We start from the raw sequence: 16,512 nt of genomic DNA, 5'->3' as shown, positions 1-16,512 counted from the left end.
GTCAGAAGCAGTGTATGAGGGCGTGCCATTCTAGCAGCTAGGCTAGCATTATATTCTATAATAATTCCTACTTTTATTCTCTTTAATGCACATTGCCTGCCACAATTTGCATTATATATTAAGGAAAGTTTAGTTTTTTGGGTAAATTGAAGGCATTATGAATCAACCTTCTGATTATGACTCCAAACTGACTGTAAAAGATAGAGGATCACTATGAAACTATGAGGCTTTGGCAAAATGACCGGTGCACTGTCCCGTTCTTTATGGCAGAGTCTTACAAAAGGTAAAGCTCTGTTGGTGTAGAACCAACACAAAGCCTTCAAAGATAGTTTTTTATTAACGTTGTGTGCAAGCTTACATAATAGCTTCCTCCATTTCCTCAGAGGTCAGAAAAGTCCAGATGGTTTTTAATTTGTTGAAAGCTCGCATCTGCGCTTCAAGACTCCAGTTTAACTCTACATGAACGCTTCTTGGATAATATATATTCTATTAGCAGGCGAATACAGAGCTGTTGATTATTCCATTTAAATCAGTTGATCTTTGTCATGAAACGTTGCTGCCGTACAAGGTGCCACCTGCTCTTCAGATAAACACTACCCGGGGTTCAGTGTCTTGCCCGAGGACACTTCGACATGGGACTGCAGGGCCAGGAATTGAACACCCAACCTTCTGATTGGCAGACAACCGCTCTACCACTGAGCCACAGCCGCCCTAAACCTCACTTAAGCACTTTTTATTCGTCCAACAATTTAGGTTTTTTTTAATGGCTTCACAGCCAAAACGTGTAACTGTAGGCTTTTCACATTTCACATATCCTTTGCTTCACGTCTGCTGTGCTCATCCACTTCCTCCTCAGGGATCAATACAGTTCATTTTGTATCTTATCTAAGATCTGAGCGAGTGTCGGCCGAGCTGTGAGTGCTGTGTGTTTAAGTGCAGTGAATCAATGTCGGGCTAAGTGCCGTCTGATTTGGACTGAGAAGTCGTGTTGGACAGATCAGACAAGCAGAACCTGTTTCCACCCCAGCGCCAAACTATTAGGACCGCCGCCATCTAAATTAACAGCTGACCGAAGTGCTTTTCTAGCTCTGTTTAACGTTGTGAACTTGAAGATTTGTCTCATTGTCACAGCTGCAGTGTCTGCTGTGAAGTAGGAGCTAAATGCACGTTTAAGGGTGGAAAGCCAGATAACCCAAAGAGGGCCAGACCAAGTTGAACAAGCCTTTTTTTTAGGATACTTGTGTTTTATCTTTTTAACTGATTTTGTGTAAAGCACTTTAAATTGGCGGTAAACTGTTGCTGAAATGTGCTCTACAGATAAAGCTGCCTTGCCTTCGTGATTTAGGCCCTAGTCTCGCATTGCCAGACCAAGGTCTGGCCCCTCCACGCATACACTCAAACACAATGCTCTGGGTTGTTAGCATTTCTACAACTAGTGCTGTCAGTTAAATAATAATTATTCTTCCAATAATAAATGTGTGCAAAAAACCAATGGATGGAAACAGACAGTACCCACCGTGTCCCTGGGTGAAGCCCCATCCTGGTGAAATGTGTATCCAGGAGGATGATAACAAACACTGTAAGTGTCTGATTTCCCCATAATACATCAAATCTAATTGAATGTACCATTTTTAGATGTTGCCAGTCCCCATCAAGCAGCACTGCGGGGACTAGTTCTTTACAGAAACTCTGCCTGTCGTTTGAATGATCTGGCCCTCACTCTCCTGAATTATAGATAGCTAAACTGAGTGGTTACGGCAGATTGCCGTACAATTGTCCGCGTCAATCAACCGGAGCGCTGTCGACTGTCCTAGATTCACAAATTCTCCCTCGAGTGTCTCTCCTGGGATGGAGGGTGCTACTCGTCTCCTGCTGCTTCTGTTTTGAGAGGTTTAGAGGCTGAGGTGTAACACAAATTCATCAACAGTGAAACTATTTTCAGCACTTTTCAAGTCGAGTGGTGTGATGATGATAAGTGGAGGTTATTTTTACGATGAAATTAACAAGGTTGCTGTGTTGTTTTTGTCTTCCAGAGGGGAGAGAGAAGTAGGAACAGACACAAAGTCATTTCAGGTAATGTATCTATACCTGTACCTCATACAGCAAAATGTTATTTCTACAGGATGACAGACTTAAATCTGCAGAATGCGTTGGCTGCAGCTCATGAAGTCAGATTTTTTTAATGATCTACATCGGCCCGATCCCAAAGTCCGGACTCACAGACTCATGGACTTTGGTGCGCGTTCTCGCGAAATATGTAAGGTCTTAGGGTTGTCCCAATGTCTGATTTCAAAGGCCGTGAGGGTTTGAGTTCACACTTACTGAGTCCTTGCTGTGAGTCTGCAACAATGTAGACGTCAAAGGGAATTACCCACAGTTCAAAGCGGTGTGTCGTTTACCGCGGAGACCATAGGGGAATCTGGAAATTACAAAAAGGTAACAACAGCACGTCACAACGTCACACGACCATAGACCGGAACGGACGCGTTGTCCAGCTTGTGAAACCAGAGTTTGAATCAGCCAGCCGTCTCCTGGGCCTCGGCGGTGTGGAAAGCAACAAACTACCCAAACCGGCAAGTGTTAGAAACATCTAGGTTATTGAATGTCGCCAAGATAACATGTGATCTCGTGAAGTAGTGTCCCAATCCCATTAATACCTATCTGAGCCCATGTGGCCTCACACAGTCACTTACTTAGCACCTGAGATCGTTTAAGTCTGTGAGTCTTTAGTCCTCAGGGCTCACTCTGGGATTGGGCCAACGTGCCTACACACAAACTACTGAATATTTCTCCTTTGAAAAAAGAGCATCGGTAACATGGCTACTTTACCCACCTCTGCTGGGAGGAGGCCTCGGGGAAGACCCAGGACTATGTGGAGGGATTATACTGTCTCTCCAACCTGGCCTGGGAACGCCTCGGGACCCCCCAGTTGGAGCTGGTTAACGTGGCTCGGGAAAGGGAAGTTTGGGGTCCCCTGCTGTAGCTGCTCCCCCCGCGACCCCATACAGGATGAAGATAGATGGATGGATGGATGTTCTAATTACCCCTGTTGGCTAACATGTGCATATTAAGAGTTAGAGGAGATACTGGGATGTGATATTTTGTGTGTGTATGGTAGAAAACGAGATCACTCATACACACACTGTCTTACACACTTACACAGCGCCTTATCTTGCTGAGGAGCAGAGGTACAGATAGAAGGAACCAGTAGACCAGAAGCCAATTTATGAGACATTGTCTTCTGCAGAGCAAATAAATCTTGGGAACCCGTTAGCTGAAGATGTCTGTCTTCGTATTCGGTCCACGTCTGTTACATATAGACACTTTAACCCCAGCATGGCTCTCTGTATACGGAGTGAGATCTGGGCGTTGATAGTGCATCATACTATTGTGGAACCAAACATTGATGAGGGAGTCGTTAATTTTTCAGAGGCTGTGTAGGTCTGATCTGTTGATGAGCACGAGTTAAAAAAGCGACATGTTAGGCACTGATGAAGCTGAAGAATCTGGGGTTTATGAAATATGCACTTTCAGAAGCAAAAATGTGAAGTAATGAATGCTTTATTTCGACCATGTGAGAAATAATACAATTAAAACTAAAACAATATTACTTTAACATGTCCGAAAAGGAAGAGGAAGAAGTAAAAGCTTATTTCACCCTACCCCGTCTCCACTACTATATAATAATAATCAATTCAATTCAATTTTATTTATAGTATCAATTCATAACAAGAGTTATCTCAAGACACTTTACAGATAGACCACACTCCATAATTTACAAGGACCCAACAGTTCTTGTAGTCTCCTCCAGAGCAAGCAACAGTGCAACAGTGGCGAGGAAAAACTTCCTTTAAGGCAGAAACCTCGGACAGACCCAGGCTCATGGTAGGCGGTGTCTGACGACCGGTTGGGGTTAGAATGAAGAGTGGAAATAACAAAAATAGAAAGAAATAGTAGTTGGTACTACTATCAATGGCTTCCTATTTACTATACTATACTATACTATCAATGGCTTCCTATTTATATCCTATATTTTTAACACGTTCTTTACAATTTCCTACACACGTACATTTACACACCACAAAGAAACCCCATATTTAAATATGTATATACTCACCATAAAAAATAAATAATGCTATTAAAAAAATCATCTGTGAGAACTCAAAGTCAAGCTTTTCCTCCTCCTCACTCTTACGGATGAACTGTAAGGACAATTTTAAAAAGGGGATGTAACATGTGTAGTGTTTTTTTTATAAACGTGCATGACACAGGTTCGCCCAACCATGAACGTGGGAACTTGAAGATCTAGGACCTAGCCAAAAAATGGGAACATTGACAACTTCTCAGTCCCCCCCCCCCCCCCCCCCCCCCCCCCCCCTTCCACTAAAGCCCAAATAGGTTCTCTGAAGCCCCTCCCCCTACAAGGGATAGCTGTGCACGATAGAGCCGTGTGAAGAGGAAACCTATCTGCAGCCTGTGCGCGGGTAAGGGTTAGAAATGCGTGTGCCTGAGCAGTGTTCTTCCTTGGTCATGGCTACACCCTTCCACCACGTTTCATTAATATCTTGCTGACAGACAAACACGCATAGTTCATATTTCTTGCTCATACAACATACTGAACATAGTTGCAAAGATTTGCACAAAAAACTAGCAGAAACAGGATTAGCCAACAGCAAAGAAGGCATGTGAGACATCCTCATGGTGTGTGAGAACGTCCCTCAGAGCTCTATTGGGCCGCTCTGCTTCCCATCATCAGCATCATCCCTTCACAGGATTTAATGCAGGATTTGCTCCCCTAGTATTTACAGAATAATTGACTTTGCCGGCTGACACTGAATATAAATGTGAACTTCAGATGCCCCAAGTCTGTGAGAAAGGCCGTGAACTCTGAATGCTCAAACCTCATCATCCGTCTGTCCTGAAAATGACGTCATCCAAAGAAAAGGATCCGCTGTCAAATCAAAATAATGAGCCGGGAAAAAGGAGTGAGACACAGAAATGAGGTTGCTTTATACAACTCTAAACATAAACCCGTAGGACTGAATCCTCTAGAAGTCTCTTTCATCTTTAGAAAAACCAGGAGGACGGTCTCCTGCTATCTGTGGCTTGTTAGGATAGATGCTGCTGTATCTGTCAAACATCCACTCTACAAGCTTTCTTTTTTAAATGGCCCTTCCCTGAGCCATGCTTCTTTCTGACTATTGCTAGCAGTCAAACCTTCTGATCTGCTGCATGTGTTCTGTTTACAACCGCGGGGGCCGAATTGGATTTACCGATATTCTACTTCCAGGATTGCTCCGTTGGATCCAGTGGATTTCTGAGGACTATGGTTACCTGGTCCTCAGATCTCTGCAGGGTAAATCCAGACAGCTAGCTAGACTATCTGTCCAATCTGAGGACTATGGTTACCTGGTCCTCAGGTCTCTGCAGGGTAAATCCAGACAGCTAGCTAGACTTTCTGTCTAATCTGAGGACTATGGTTACCTGGTCCTCAGATCTCTGCAGGGTAAATCCAGACAGCTAGCTAGACTTTCTGTCTAATCTGAGGTTTCTGTTGCACAACTAAAACTACTTTTGAACTTACACATGTTCCAATTTCCTTCCTGAGACTATTTAGTAGCGGCACCGTGGCGTTTCTGGGTGCAAAGCACCACCCAAGATGACTGTGATTGGTTTAAAGAAATGCCAAGGTGTACGTTAGCTTATACACAACATACATACACATGAGCACACAGACATCTGACCTCCACACACACATCCACATATTACATCCACATGCAAAAATACAAATACAAAGAAAGATATCACTAGACTGCCCTTACATTACAATTTGATTGCAGCGTGCCACTCTTATATAGATAACTTCAAGTAAGATTTAACCGAATGCTTTTCCTGCTTTGTGTCACTTTAAGTCTATTCAGACCGACAGTTGTATTATGTGTATATATAGTAGTAATTTCAACTCTTCTGACAGAAACTCGTCGCCGCTTTTGTTCCTCCCATCAGCTCCTCTTTCTGCTTTTTCCTCAGCCAGTCCTCCCTGACTAACAAAAACCTCATTAGACACATTATGCTGAGTGCAGACCTGCACAGTCCCAGGGACATGGTTTAGTGTTTGGGTTTTTTTCCGGTCTGTTCGTCCACTCTAGCGCTTTCCTTTTGTCCTCACTGACCCATTTAAGCACTTTCAGGTACAGCCGCGGCCCAGCGAGACTCAACGACGGGGCTCCGGGGCTTGTTGCATAGCAACAGGCAGCAAGCCGGCTTGTGTGGCGGCGTTGGTGGTGGTTTTATGTAACACTGTGTTTGATGGTTGAATGTAGGGCACTGAGTCTCTGAGTGTGGGGGGGTTTGTGTCAGCGACAGTGACCCTCCCAACCCTGCATGGAGTAAACAGAAAGGGCACCCAGCGTGAATACCTGACAACACATTCACCTCTCTCTGCGTATGAGTTGGAGTGGCTGCTGAGATCTAGGTGAGTGGGGTTTCAACTTCAACACAAGATGTAGTTTTTGCAATTGCAGTTTGTTTAAATGAAAGAAATCACCGTTTATGGTGACAGCTGGCGGTGGTAGGTTGGGGAGATGACAGATCTCTTCAACTACGTGTACACTATCACATTTATTTTTACCATGGCGTGGTGTTTCTGCTGCTGTGCAGCACACCTGAAAGCTTTGCTGCTAATGCTGTTCACATAAAAAGCCTCCACATGTAGGATCTGAGGCTGAGTTTATCCAAGGACCAAATTGTTATGGTCAGATCCCGCTACCTGCTGCGGGGACAATGTCAAATATACCAGCTTGCGACCAGCAATCGGATCACAGGTGTAAACTATGTATGTATATATATATTTACACACACACACACACACACACACACACACGCACGCACACACACGTACAGCTTAGACTATGAGAGTTGTTCAATGACCCAGACGATGGGGTTGCTTTCGCATCGTAAGGCCCACAGAGCAGGCGCGCTAGAGACTGAGCCGGCTACTTCCTGTTTAGCACTCCGCTAAGTTTAATGTAGATATGATGTAATCGTGCTGCTCTTTAGGACTTTTCAAATGTTATCAGACCCAACTGTGCACACAAACACAGACACACACTCACATACAGACACGGTGAAAACAATCCCAGCGTCTTGAGCACGGCCGGTAAACATTGTACACATTAGATGCTTCTAGCTTGCAATTGTCGTCGTGTTCCAGGTGCAAAAGTCCATAAAGCTTTCAATCTTTGAATATCTGCATGCCACTCAGTTGTGTTTCCTGTTTTTTTTGCATCTTCATCTATGTGTTGGCCGATGATTGTTGTGTGTTTTGCTGGCATATTAACATGTTTTTTATTGTGCATGTGCTTATCTGGGACAGCATGTGCTGCTGTTATGCATGTGTTATGTATTGTTTTGTGTATGAGTGTGTGTGTGTTTGTGTGTGTATTCGTGCGTGTGTGTGTGTGTGTCCTCCGCCTGCTGGCCCAGCTGGCAGTCGACTCTTCGTGGTCAGCTGAGGAACATCACAGAGAAGGAGGCGGTTGGCATGGTAAAAGGGATCTGTGATTCAGAGATTGTTAGTTTGACTTGAGTGTTCACCAACACGTGCAGACAGCAGCTCTGATCTCAACGAAATCACAACTGTCACAGTTTGTTCCAGCATCACTTCAATCGGCAAGTGAGCCGACTTTTGATGGCTTTCTGATCACGCCGCTTGTTCTAAGCATTATCTCTTAACAAAAAAAACAAAAAAAGGGTTTCTTTTTTAAAGCGAGGATGCAGAGGTTTGGGTGAATGAAGACTTGTCGCTGCGTTTCTGGACGCTCTGCTTTAGTTTTTTCCAGACAAACAGGCTCTCCAGCTCTGAGGTAGTAAATCTGAGCTCATCTGCGATGCCACAGGCTCTCTGCGTTGTGTTGGTGTGTGACAGAGGGGGGGAAATAGAGGAGTGTGTTGGGGAAACAGTGTTTTACATTACATTACAACAAGACCCTTCAATGAGCCGCGGCGGCAGCAGCTCGGCGAGGCCGCTACCAGAAAACAAAATGGTTGGATGCATCATTTGTCATTCTTCAGTCCTCGCCACTAGGGATTACACATGTAACGTGTGTCCTGAGCGTGGTACCAGAGAAAAGTTTCTTTTGTTGCTTTTATCTCAGACGTATTTACTTGTGGTGCAAGACTACATAAGCATGTACAATATCAGTGGTCACATACAGGACTTTTATATACCTGGGGGGTTATATCGTATATCTGCTAGGTTTACCAAATAACAAAATATTGCCTTTTTAATTTTGCAAAAAGGTAAAAATAACCAAACTTGTTGACACTGTGGAGTAAAAAGCAGCAGTATTGCCTCGCCAATATCCTTGGATTGTGGTTGCACTTGGATTGTGGTTGCAGCTGCTGCCTTTTTATCTTGCAAAAGGTAAAAAAAATGAACAAACCTGTCGACACTGAGAGGTAAAAAGCAGCAGTATCGCCTCGCCGATATACCTGGATTGTGGTTAAACCTGGATTGTGGTTGCAGCTAGTGCCAGGGTCCAGCTCAACGCCCTCCACTGTTATTGCTAATATAGTTAAAGTCATAGTTCTAATATATTAAACTTTACCCTTACTACAGTTGCCACTGTTCGTCCTCTTATTCCATTAAACCCATCGCTAAAATTATTAAGAGTCATATTTCTGTATTTCTCTCTCTCTCTCTCAAAACACACATTACTGATTTAGGGTAGGTTAGAAGAATCGCTGCTTCCGCATACTTAGTAGCCTAGGCTAATAGATAGACCCCGTAGTAGGCCTGACCTTTGACCCAGGTAGACTACGTAGTAGGCCTGACCTTTGACCCAGGTAGACTACGTAGTAGGCACCGTCCAACTCCCGTTGGTTGACGACAAAAATAAATGTCTAAACATGGTTTTTAACTGTTTTGTCATTTCCTCTAGGGCCGGTTGTTCACATCCCCCGAGAATCTGTTAGGTTTTTTAAACAGACTACAGGAAAAAGCCATTAGAAGAAGAGTTTGGCAGTGTTGCGTTTGTGGTCCGACGGGTCAAAGACCTCTGGGAACAGAAATAAGCCAAACACACGAAGAGCTCGGCATCGACTTTAACCCAGGTGAACCCAAGAGAGCCGAAGCTGCCTGGGTAATGAAGTCCATTAGACCGGTCAGCTTGTTTCTGTCCTGCTCTTACCACATATCTGACAGCATGTTATTACTGTGCAGGTAGTTCGTTGAGGATAAACAGCAGCATTGAACTGAAGATTAATTATTTCTGAACTATGCATATAAATGATTGTTAATAGGTCTTATTATTCCTGTTGAATTTTAATTGAGAGCTATTGTATTGATTAAAAGTTCACGCCTTTTTAATCAATTCAATTTAGAAATGTATGAATCTTGATGAAGACGTACATCCAGATTTTTTTTTTTTGGATGAGTTTGTGACTCCCTTTTTTTCCTCAGTCCGTCTCCTCTGCACAATAATTGCCTAACAGGTTGTACATCTGAAATCTGAGTAAAAGACTCACATAATCATGCACTCTATAGTCACACACACACAATCACACACACACTAACATGCCAGTGGTTGCCATGGCAACTCCATTGTCCACGTCTCTCGCCTGTCGTTCCCTCCTCTTCCTCCTCCTCCTCCTCCTACTTCACATCCATCAGAAAATCGGTGTGAGGAAGGGAAACGAAAGAAACAATCAGTTTCTCAGTTTGTGTCCGTCACCGTTGTGGTGGCCGGATGCTCCGCGTTGTTCACGCTGATATTTTGATTTCTTCATCAGCGATGTCTTTATTTAAGGACACGGGAGATTTGGAGGATGTTTAAGGCAAGGCAATTTTATTTGTATAGCACAGTTCAGCAGCAATGCAATTCAAAGTGCTTTCCATAAAACATCAAAACACAGTTAAAAGTCAATACAAATTGACAACAAATTGAAAGTGTTTAAGACAGAGATAAAAAAAAAAAACACTGCAGTAAATTAAAAACAATTAAAATTAGATTAAATACAAGAGTAAAGTCACAATGGAGTGCAATGAATTAACAAAAGGCGATTTTAAAAAGATCTTCAGCCTCGATTTAAAAGAGCCGACCTACAGTTCACTGGAAGTTGGTTCCAGATATGAGGATCTAAGAACGCTTCCCCCTGTTTGGTTCCGACTCTGGGGCATGGCAAGCAGACCAGTCCCTGATGGTCTTAAAGATCTCTGCTGTTCATAGTTTACTTGCAGATTTGAAAGGTTATATGGCCCTAAACCGTTAAACGAACCAACAGGAGCATTTTGAAACCTATTCTTAGGAATACCTTTAAAGACACCATTGCAGTAGTCGAGTCTACTGAAAATGAAAGCATGAACGAGTTTTTCCAAATCCTGTTGGCACATGAGTCCTTTTACCCTTTATATATTTTTGAGGTGATAGGCAGATGTTTTAACTGACTTAACGTGGCTGTTTAAATTCAGGCCAGAGTCCATTATTACGCCAACATGTCTGGCTTTGTCTGTTGTTTTTGACGTTGTTGGAAGATGAGTGTTGACATTTAATCGTTAATTTTTTGGTCCAAAGGTGATCGCCTCAGTTTTTTCTCCACATCCAAATCGTTGGTTTGTTTAGTGCACATAGCCAGTTGTTGTATTGGACTGTAGTCCCGGGCGACAAGGATATATAAATCTGTGTGTCGTCCGCATAACTATGGTAACTTATGTTGTTGTTGTTTTCTATGATTTTAGTTAGCGGCAGCATGTAGATATTAAACAGTAGAGGCCCCAGGATGGAGCCTTGGGGAACTCCACATGTTGAATTTGTTTGTACAGATGCATAGTTACCTATTGATCCAGTTATTTCTACTCTTTCAAATGATTCAAAGTAATTTAGTACTGTGTCAGAAAGGCCTACCCAGTTTTCCAGTCTGTTTAGTAGTATGTCATGGTCGATTGTGTCAAACGCAGCACAGAGATCTAGTAATATGAAGACTGTAGTTTTGCCACGATCAGTGTTGAAGTAGATGTCATTAAAGATTTTCAGAAGAGCCTTCTCAGTGCTGTGGTGTGGTCGGAAACCCGACAACAAGGCATGGAAAATATTGTTTTGGGACAAAAGAAAAGATTTAGTTGTTATAAAAAAGAACTTTTTCAATAATTTTATTTAAAATGGAGGGTTTGACATTGGTCTGTAGTTGTCTAGATCATTATTTTGAGAGTGGCTTTATTACTGCAGTGTTTTAGACCTGTGGGAAAATACATGTTTGAAGAGACGATCTTCAAAAGATCTGAGGTCCAAACAATTCAAAACATTTTAGAAAAAGCCAATTGGTAAAATATCAAGGCAACAGGAAGAGGTTTCAGATGTTTCATGATATCTTCCAGGTCATCTTGGTTAATCGTTTGAAATTGTTGTCGTTGTCTTTCGTTGAAATTGTGTCATTTGGGAACTTGTTTTGATATGAACAGTGCGACAACACTTATCCTGCACCTGCTATGGAGGCACTGACTGTTTTCTGTATTTTCTTAATTCTTTCCCTGAAGAAGATGGCGAAGTCATAGCAGGATTTTGTAGATAAAAGTTCAGATGCTAACTGGTACTGGAGGGTTTGTTAACCTATCTAAAGTACCAACCAGAGCATGAATTATCAGTGTTTTTAGCAAGATTAAATTCCTCAATTCCAAATTGTGAATGCAAAATGCTTTGTATAGGTCGGAAATTTCGTATGATTAATAAAGTTATAGATATAAATAGATAATTGTCGGAAATTACATTTTTATAATATCGCTTTTTTAGTAGGAGTAGTTGGAGTTTTCAGACATAGATTCGGATGTGTGTGTCTTTTGTTCTGTTTTTTGGGGGCATTTTTTCCTGTTTATTAGATAGTGGCAGAGGATAGACAGGAAGGGTCATAGAGAGCTGGGGGATGACATGCAGCAAAGGGACCACAGGTCAGACTCAAACACGGGCCGCTGTAAAGGACTCATGCTACATGGGGCGCCCCAGCTTGTTCAGACTGCAGCTAAGACCGGTCCACACACTGACAATCTAATTAAGCAAGTCATTTATTAAAGGATGAATCAAAGTATCTAACGCAGGATGTGTGAAGTCAGCAGTCAAACTGGAACTGTCACTGCTAACTAAGACTACATGTGACATAAACAAAAGGAGAAATGAAACCCAATCAAATCGAGCCAAGCCAAACCAAACCAAACCAAACCCCCAAGTTGGGTGCAAGACCAACACGAGCCCTGCAGCAGGGTGACAAAGCACCTTCTTGCAGGCAAACCATCTTATATCTTACATCTTTTATATACCCAACAGGTGAGGCCCATCCCTTAACGAGGTGGGAAGGGCCAACCAATCAGGGAGGACCTGAAAGAGGGTACAGCAAAGGTGTGGTGTTAACAAAAGAAAGTGTTTGAATTAATAACTTGATGTATTGTCATACATCAAAATGATAGTTCCAGCCCAAACAGGCTAAGACACCATTAGTTAACAAAGGACCAGATATGAGAATTGTAACATAAATGACATTATATTGTTTAAAAAATAACTTTATTAGAATTTTCCAAACAGGTGGTCCAGAACCCCTTTAGGGGTCCTTAGAGTCAATGCAGGAGGGGCCTCCAAATTGTCAATTTTTGAATTTCTTTTTCAAAAAGAAAGACGTCCATCCAACATATTATTAGTAAATATAAATCCCCACTGTTGATAGGCTAACAGGCCTAAAGGTAATGTAGTCTCTAAGATCCACAGACCCAGTTCATCCTAAGGGCTCACAGGGCCACATCTGTGCATTAAGGTTAAAACATGATTCATAAAATCATGCCAACAATTATTAGGATGTTCTATTCTATGCAAGGGTGTAGCACAAAATCCTGGGCCCTGTAGTAAGACATACTCTGTGGGCCCTTCCCCACATCCACGGCTATTCTTTTTATCATCTTTTCGTGCCCTCCTCACACGAGGGACCCGGGTACTTGGTCCCCTTTCAATCCCGAGTCCGACACCTCTGATTCTATGCAAATGGATACGTATTAAGGCGTTAGGCAGCTCTACAAGTTACTGTAGGCCCAGTTTATTATGCAACTTAATTTCATACAGTAAGTAGTAGGGCGTCCTCAATCTGTCTCTCTTTAAGTTAAGGGGTCCTCGATCTGTCTCTCTTTAAGTTAAGGGGTCCTCGATCTGTCTCTCTTTAAGTTAAGGGGTCCTCGATCTGTCTCTCTTTAAGTTAAGGGGTCCTTGGCTTAACAAGCGTTGAAGACCCCCGCTTTGGAGTCAAATTCAATTTAAAGTTTCTCCATTTTGTTGTCATTAGTGCACCAAAACATTTCTGGGTTTTGAAGAGACATTTCCTTCATGATGGGTGTTTTTACATTGTCGTAATAAGGACAAATCAAAAGAAAATTCATTCACATCTTTTATCTTCTTGGATGTTTTCCTTTTTTTTTAAATATCTGAATCTTAATTGGATCTTCTCTTTTCCTGCACAGCATTCAAACTAAAAACTGATTCTTTTACATGCTGATCAATATGTTTATGATGTGAATAATAATGATAATATGGTTTGAATGACGTGTGTCCTCATAAGTCATGTTTCACATCCTCTCCTGTCCTGCCACTATTTTCATGAAACCTTTTTCTGACTGATGTCCTCAGGTACTGTCCTCGCACTGGACGACAGATGGCAGGACATGTCCCTGTGGACGCAGAAGGATCTGAACACGTTCTTCTGCCTCTGAGGCAGAAATCCTCCCTCAGGGTCCAACTGATCGTCTCCTGCCATCTAGTGGCCGTGTGTGCACACTGCGAGAGGTTGGTGTCCCTGAGCAAGAAGAAGCAGACATGCCTTCATTTATCCTTTAAGGGGAAATTTCAGTTTAATTTCCACTCTGTGGGCACAGTTGTTACTCCAAGTCCTCAAAAATAAACACATACTCCGTAGGGTCCATACTGGGACTCGAACCTGTGACTCTCCGGTCAGTATTGCCGAGCTATTGCCACCCCATTCTATGTTCGGACGTATTTACAAATCCTCTTTACCAAAGTGATTTGGAGATTTTTTTTTTTTTTTTTTTACCCATGGTTTTGGTCTTGTTTTTTTGTCCCCTATTTCACATTGTTGTTTTTAGTTTCCTGTCATTCATGTATTTCTCCCCTAATTTGTCAACCCGTTCTCAATCTGAACTCGTATAAAATGGACGGTTGGGCAGTGGCGTTCAGCATCAGATTCACAAAAAGCACCCTTCCCTTCCCTAACCCACCCTCCTTCTCCTAAACCCAACTGTCCCGGTCTTCTTCTCCTAAACCCAACTGTCCCGGTCTTCTTCTCCTAAACCCAACTGTCCCGTTCTTCTTGTCCTAAACCCAACTGTCCTGTTCTTCTTCTCCTAAACCCAACTGTCCTGTTCTTCTTCTCCTAAACCCAACTGTCCCGGTCTTCTTCTCCTAAACCCAACTTCCCCGTTCTTCTTCTTCTAAACCCAACTGTCCCGTTCTTCTTCTCCTAAACCCAACTGTCCCGGTCTTCTTCTCCTAAACCCAACCGTCCCGGTCTTCTTCTCCTAAACCCAACTGTCCCGTTCTTCTTCTCCTAAACCCAACTGTCCCGTTTTTCTTCTCCTAAACCCAACCGTCCCGTTCTTCTTCTCCTAAACCCACCTGTCCCGTTCTTCTTCTCCTAAACCCAACTGTCCCGTTCTTCTTCTTCTAAACCCAACTGTCCCGTTCTTCTTCTTCTAAACCCACCTGTCCCGTTCTTCTTCTCCTAAACCCACCTGTCCCGTTCTTCTTCTCCTAAACTCAACTGTCCCGGTCTTCTTGTCGTGGTAGGAGAAGCACAGCTGATCCTGATCCTGATCACCTCAACCTGAACCTGATCCCCTTAACGATGGCTCAATTCCATCCAATGTCAGAGTGAGCTGTTTCAGTGAGTCAGCATGCACAACACCAGGGTCTCTCCTAAGTGGAATGCAGCCATCGTTAATGGTCTTAAATACACCTGTGCTTTTCCTACTATGACATGTCAATGTGTCTGAAAAAGGTCTATTGTCTCTATAAATGTTTGACATGGTGCCGCAGTGAGTTAATGAGTTAATTGAAAACACCTTGTCACTCTGGCTGTCTGATTGCTGTTGGTGTGACAGCTGAGGGAAGTTTCTAGATTAACATGACCTGAGAGGTCCGACAGTGATCCTGTGTCACCCTATATTAAATAATAGAAAAGGTTCTTATAAAGCGCTTTTGTAGTCTTACGACTAATCAAAGCTCATTTGCATAGTACAGGAACCATTCACCATACACACACATTCATACACACAAACATTATTTATCAATCATTTCATTTTTGACCGAATGCGCTTAGCAAGAAACAAGCTGTTCTTTAATGTCGCCAACTGTTGTCCTTTTTTATATTTTATATTATACAGGCTACTATACATTATAAATATATATACCATATATTTCGGTTCAGGCACCCGTTTATAAAAGCATCATTTTTGCACCAGTACAGAAAAAAAAAACCAAACGATAGCCAACCCTACGGATAAGTGAGAGGAGCTGCGGCTAATGGTTTTTGGCTCGTGTTATGGCGCATGGAAGAGTCAATCTACATTACTGGTTGTCATGGAAACTGACTGTGTAACTTTGTATTGATCCGGTTCTTATATTATATAAGATATATATTGATTATACATCCCAAAAGGTACTGTCAGGACCCTCATACTCTGCTTCTGACTGGCTAGTAGTCCTCACCTAGGTACTGTCAGGGCCCTCATACTCTGCTTCTGACTGGCTAGTAGTCCTTACCTAGGTACTGTCAGGGCCCTCATACTCTGCTTCTGACTGGCTAGTAGTCCTTACCTAGGTACTGTCAGGGCCTCATACTCTGCTCCTGACTGGCTAGTAGTCCTTACCTAGGTACTGTCAGGGCCCTCATACTCTGCTTCTGACTGGCTAGTAGTCCTAACCTAGGTACTGTCAGGGCCCTCATACTCTGCTCCTGACTGGCTAGTAGTCCATACCTAGGTACTGTCAGGGCCCTCATACTCTGCTCCTGACTGGCTAGTAGTCCTTACCGTGCATGTGTGACTCCCAACAAAGATGGAACAGAAGTGAGATGTCTCACTCTGTCGCTAAAACAGAGAGCTCAACACACGGGGTGAAAAGAGGAGCAGCAGCAATGTAAAGTACCATTAAAAAAATAGAACCATGTAAAAGTACTCTTTTACAACCTCTAAATACAATTATGAACCTGCAAATTAGCCTAACATGAGCACTTTAAGAATGGATTATAAATCATCCAATCACAGTTTACCTCCATGCTTCTTCCCAAAATATCCTTCCTGCAAACGTGACAAAACAAAGACAATCAGACACATGACTTATATAAAAAATTAGACCCCTTTTATTGTGTTCTCATATATAAAAGAAATACAAAAAAGAAACATCGACACTGGGCTAGGGTCAGAGCGGGACGGGGGTAGTTTGGGTTTTGGACGGGGGGGGGGGGGGGGGG

The 16,512-nt window shown here is 42.8% G+C and overlaps 1 long non-coding RNA gene across 1 annotated transcript in view; it reads right to left on the bottom strand.

Annotated features, from left to right (window-relative positions):
• LOC117954658 overlaps nt 1–2,326 on the bottom strand; it is a 14,304-nt gene extending 11,978 nt beyond the window's left edge. Inside the window, exon 1 of the long non-coding RNA XR_004658851.1 lies at nt 2,192–2,326. This is a non-coding gene — a long non-coding RNA (uncharacterized LOC117954658). The remainder of the gene's footprint in view (nt 1–2,191) is intronic.
• Nucleotides 2,327–16,512: the final 14,186 nt, after the last annotated feature.

Source organism: Etheostoma cragini, chromosome 12 (assembly GCF_013103735.1).
Source record: "Etheostoma cragini isolate CJK2018 chromosome 12, CSU_Ecrag_1.0, whole genome shotgun sequence".
NCBI classification, from domain to species: Eukaryota; Metazoa; Chordata; class Actinopteri; order Perciformes; family Percidae; genus Etheostoma; species Etheostoma cragini.
This window is presented reverse-complemented; position numbering and strand designations above follow the sequence as displayed.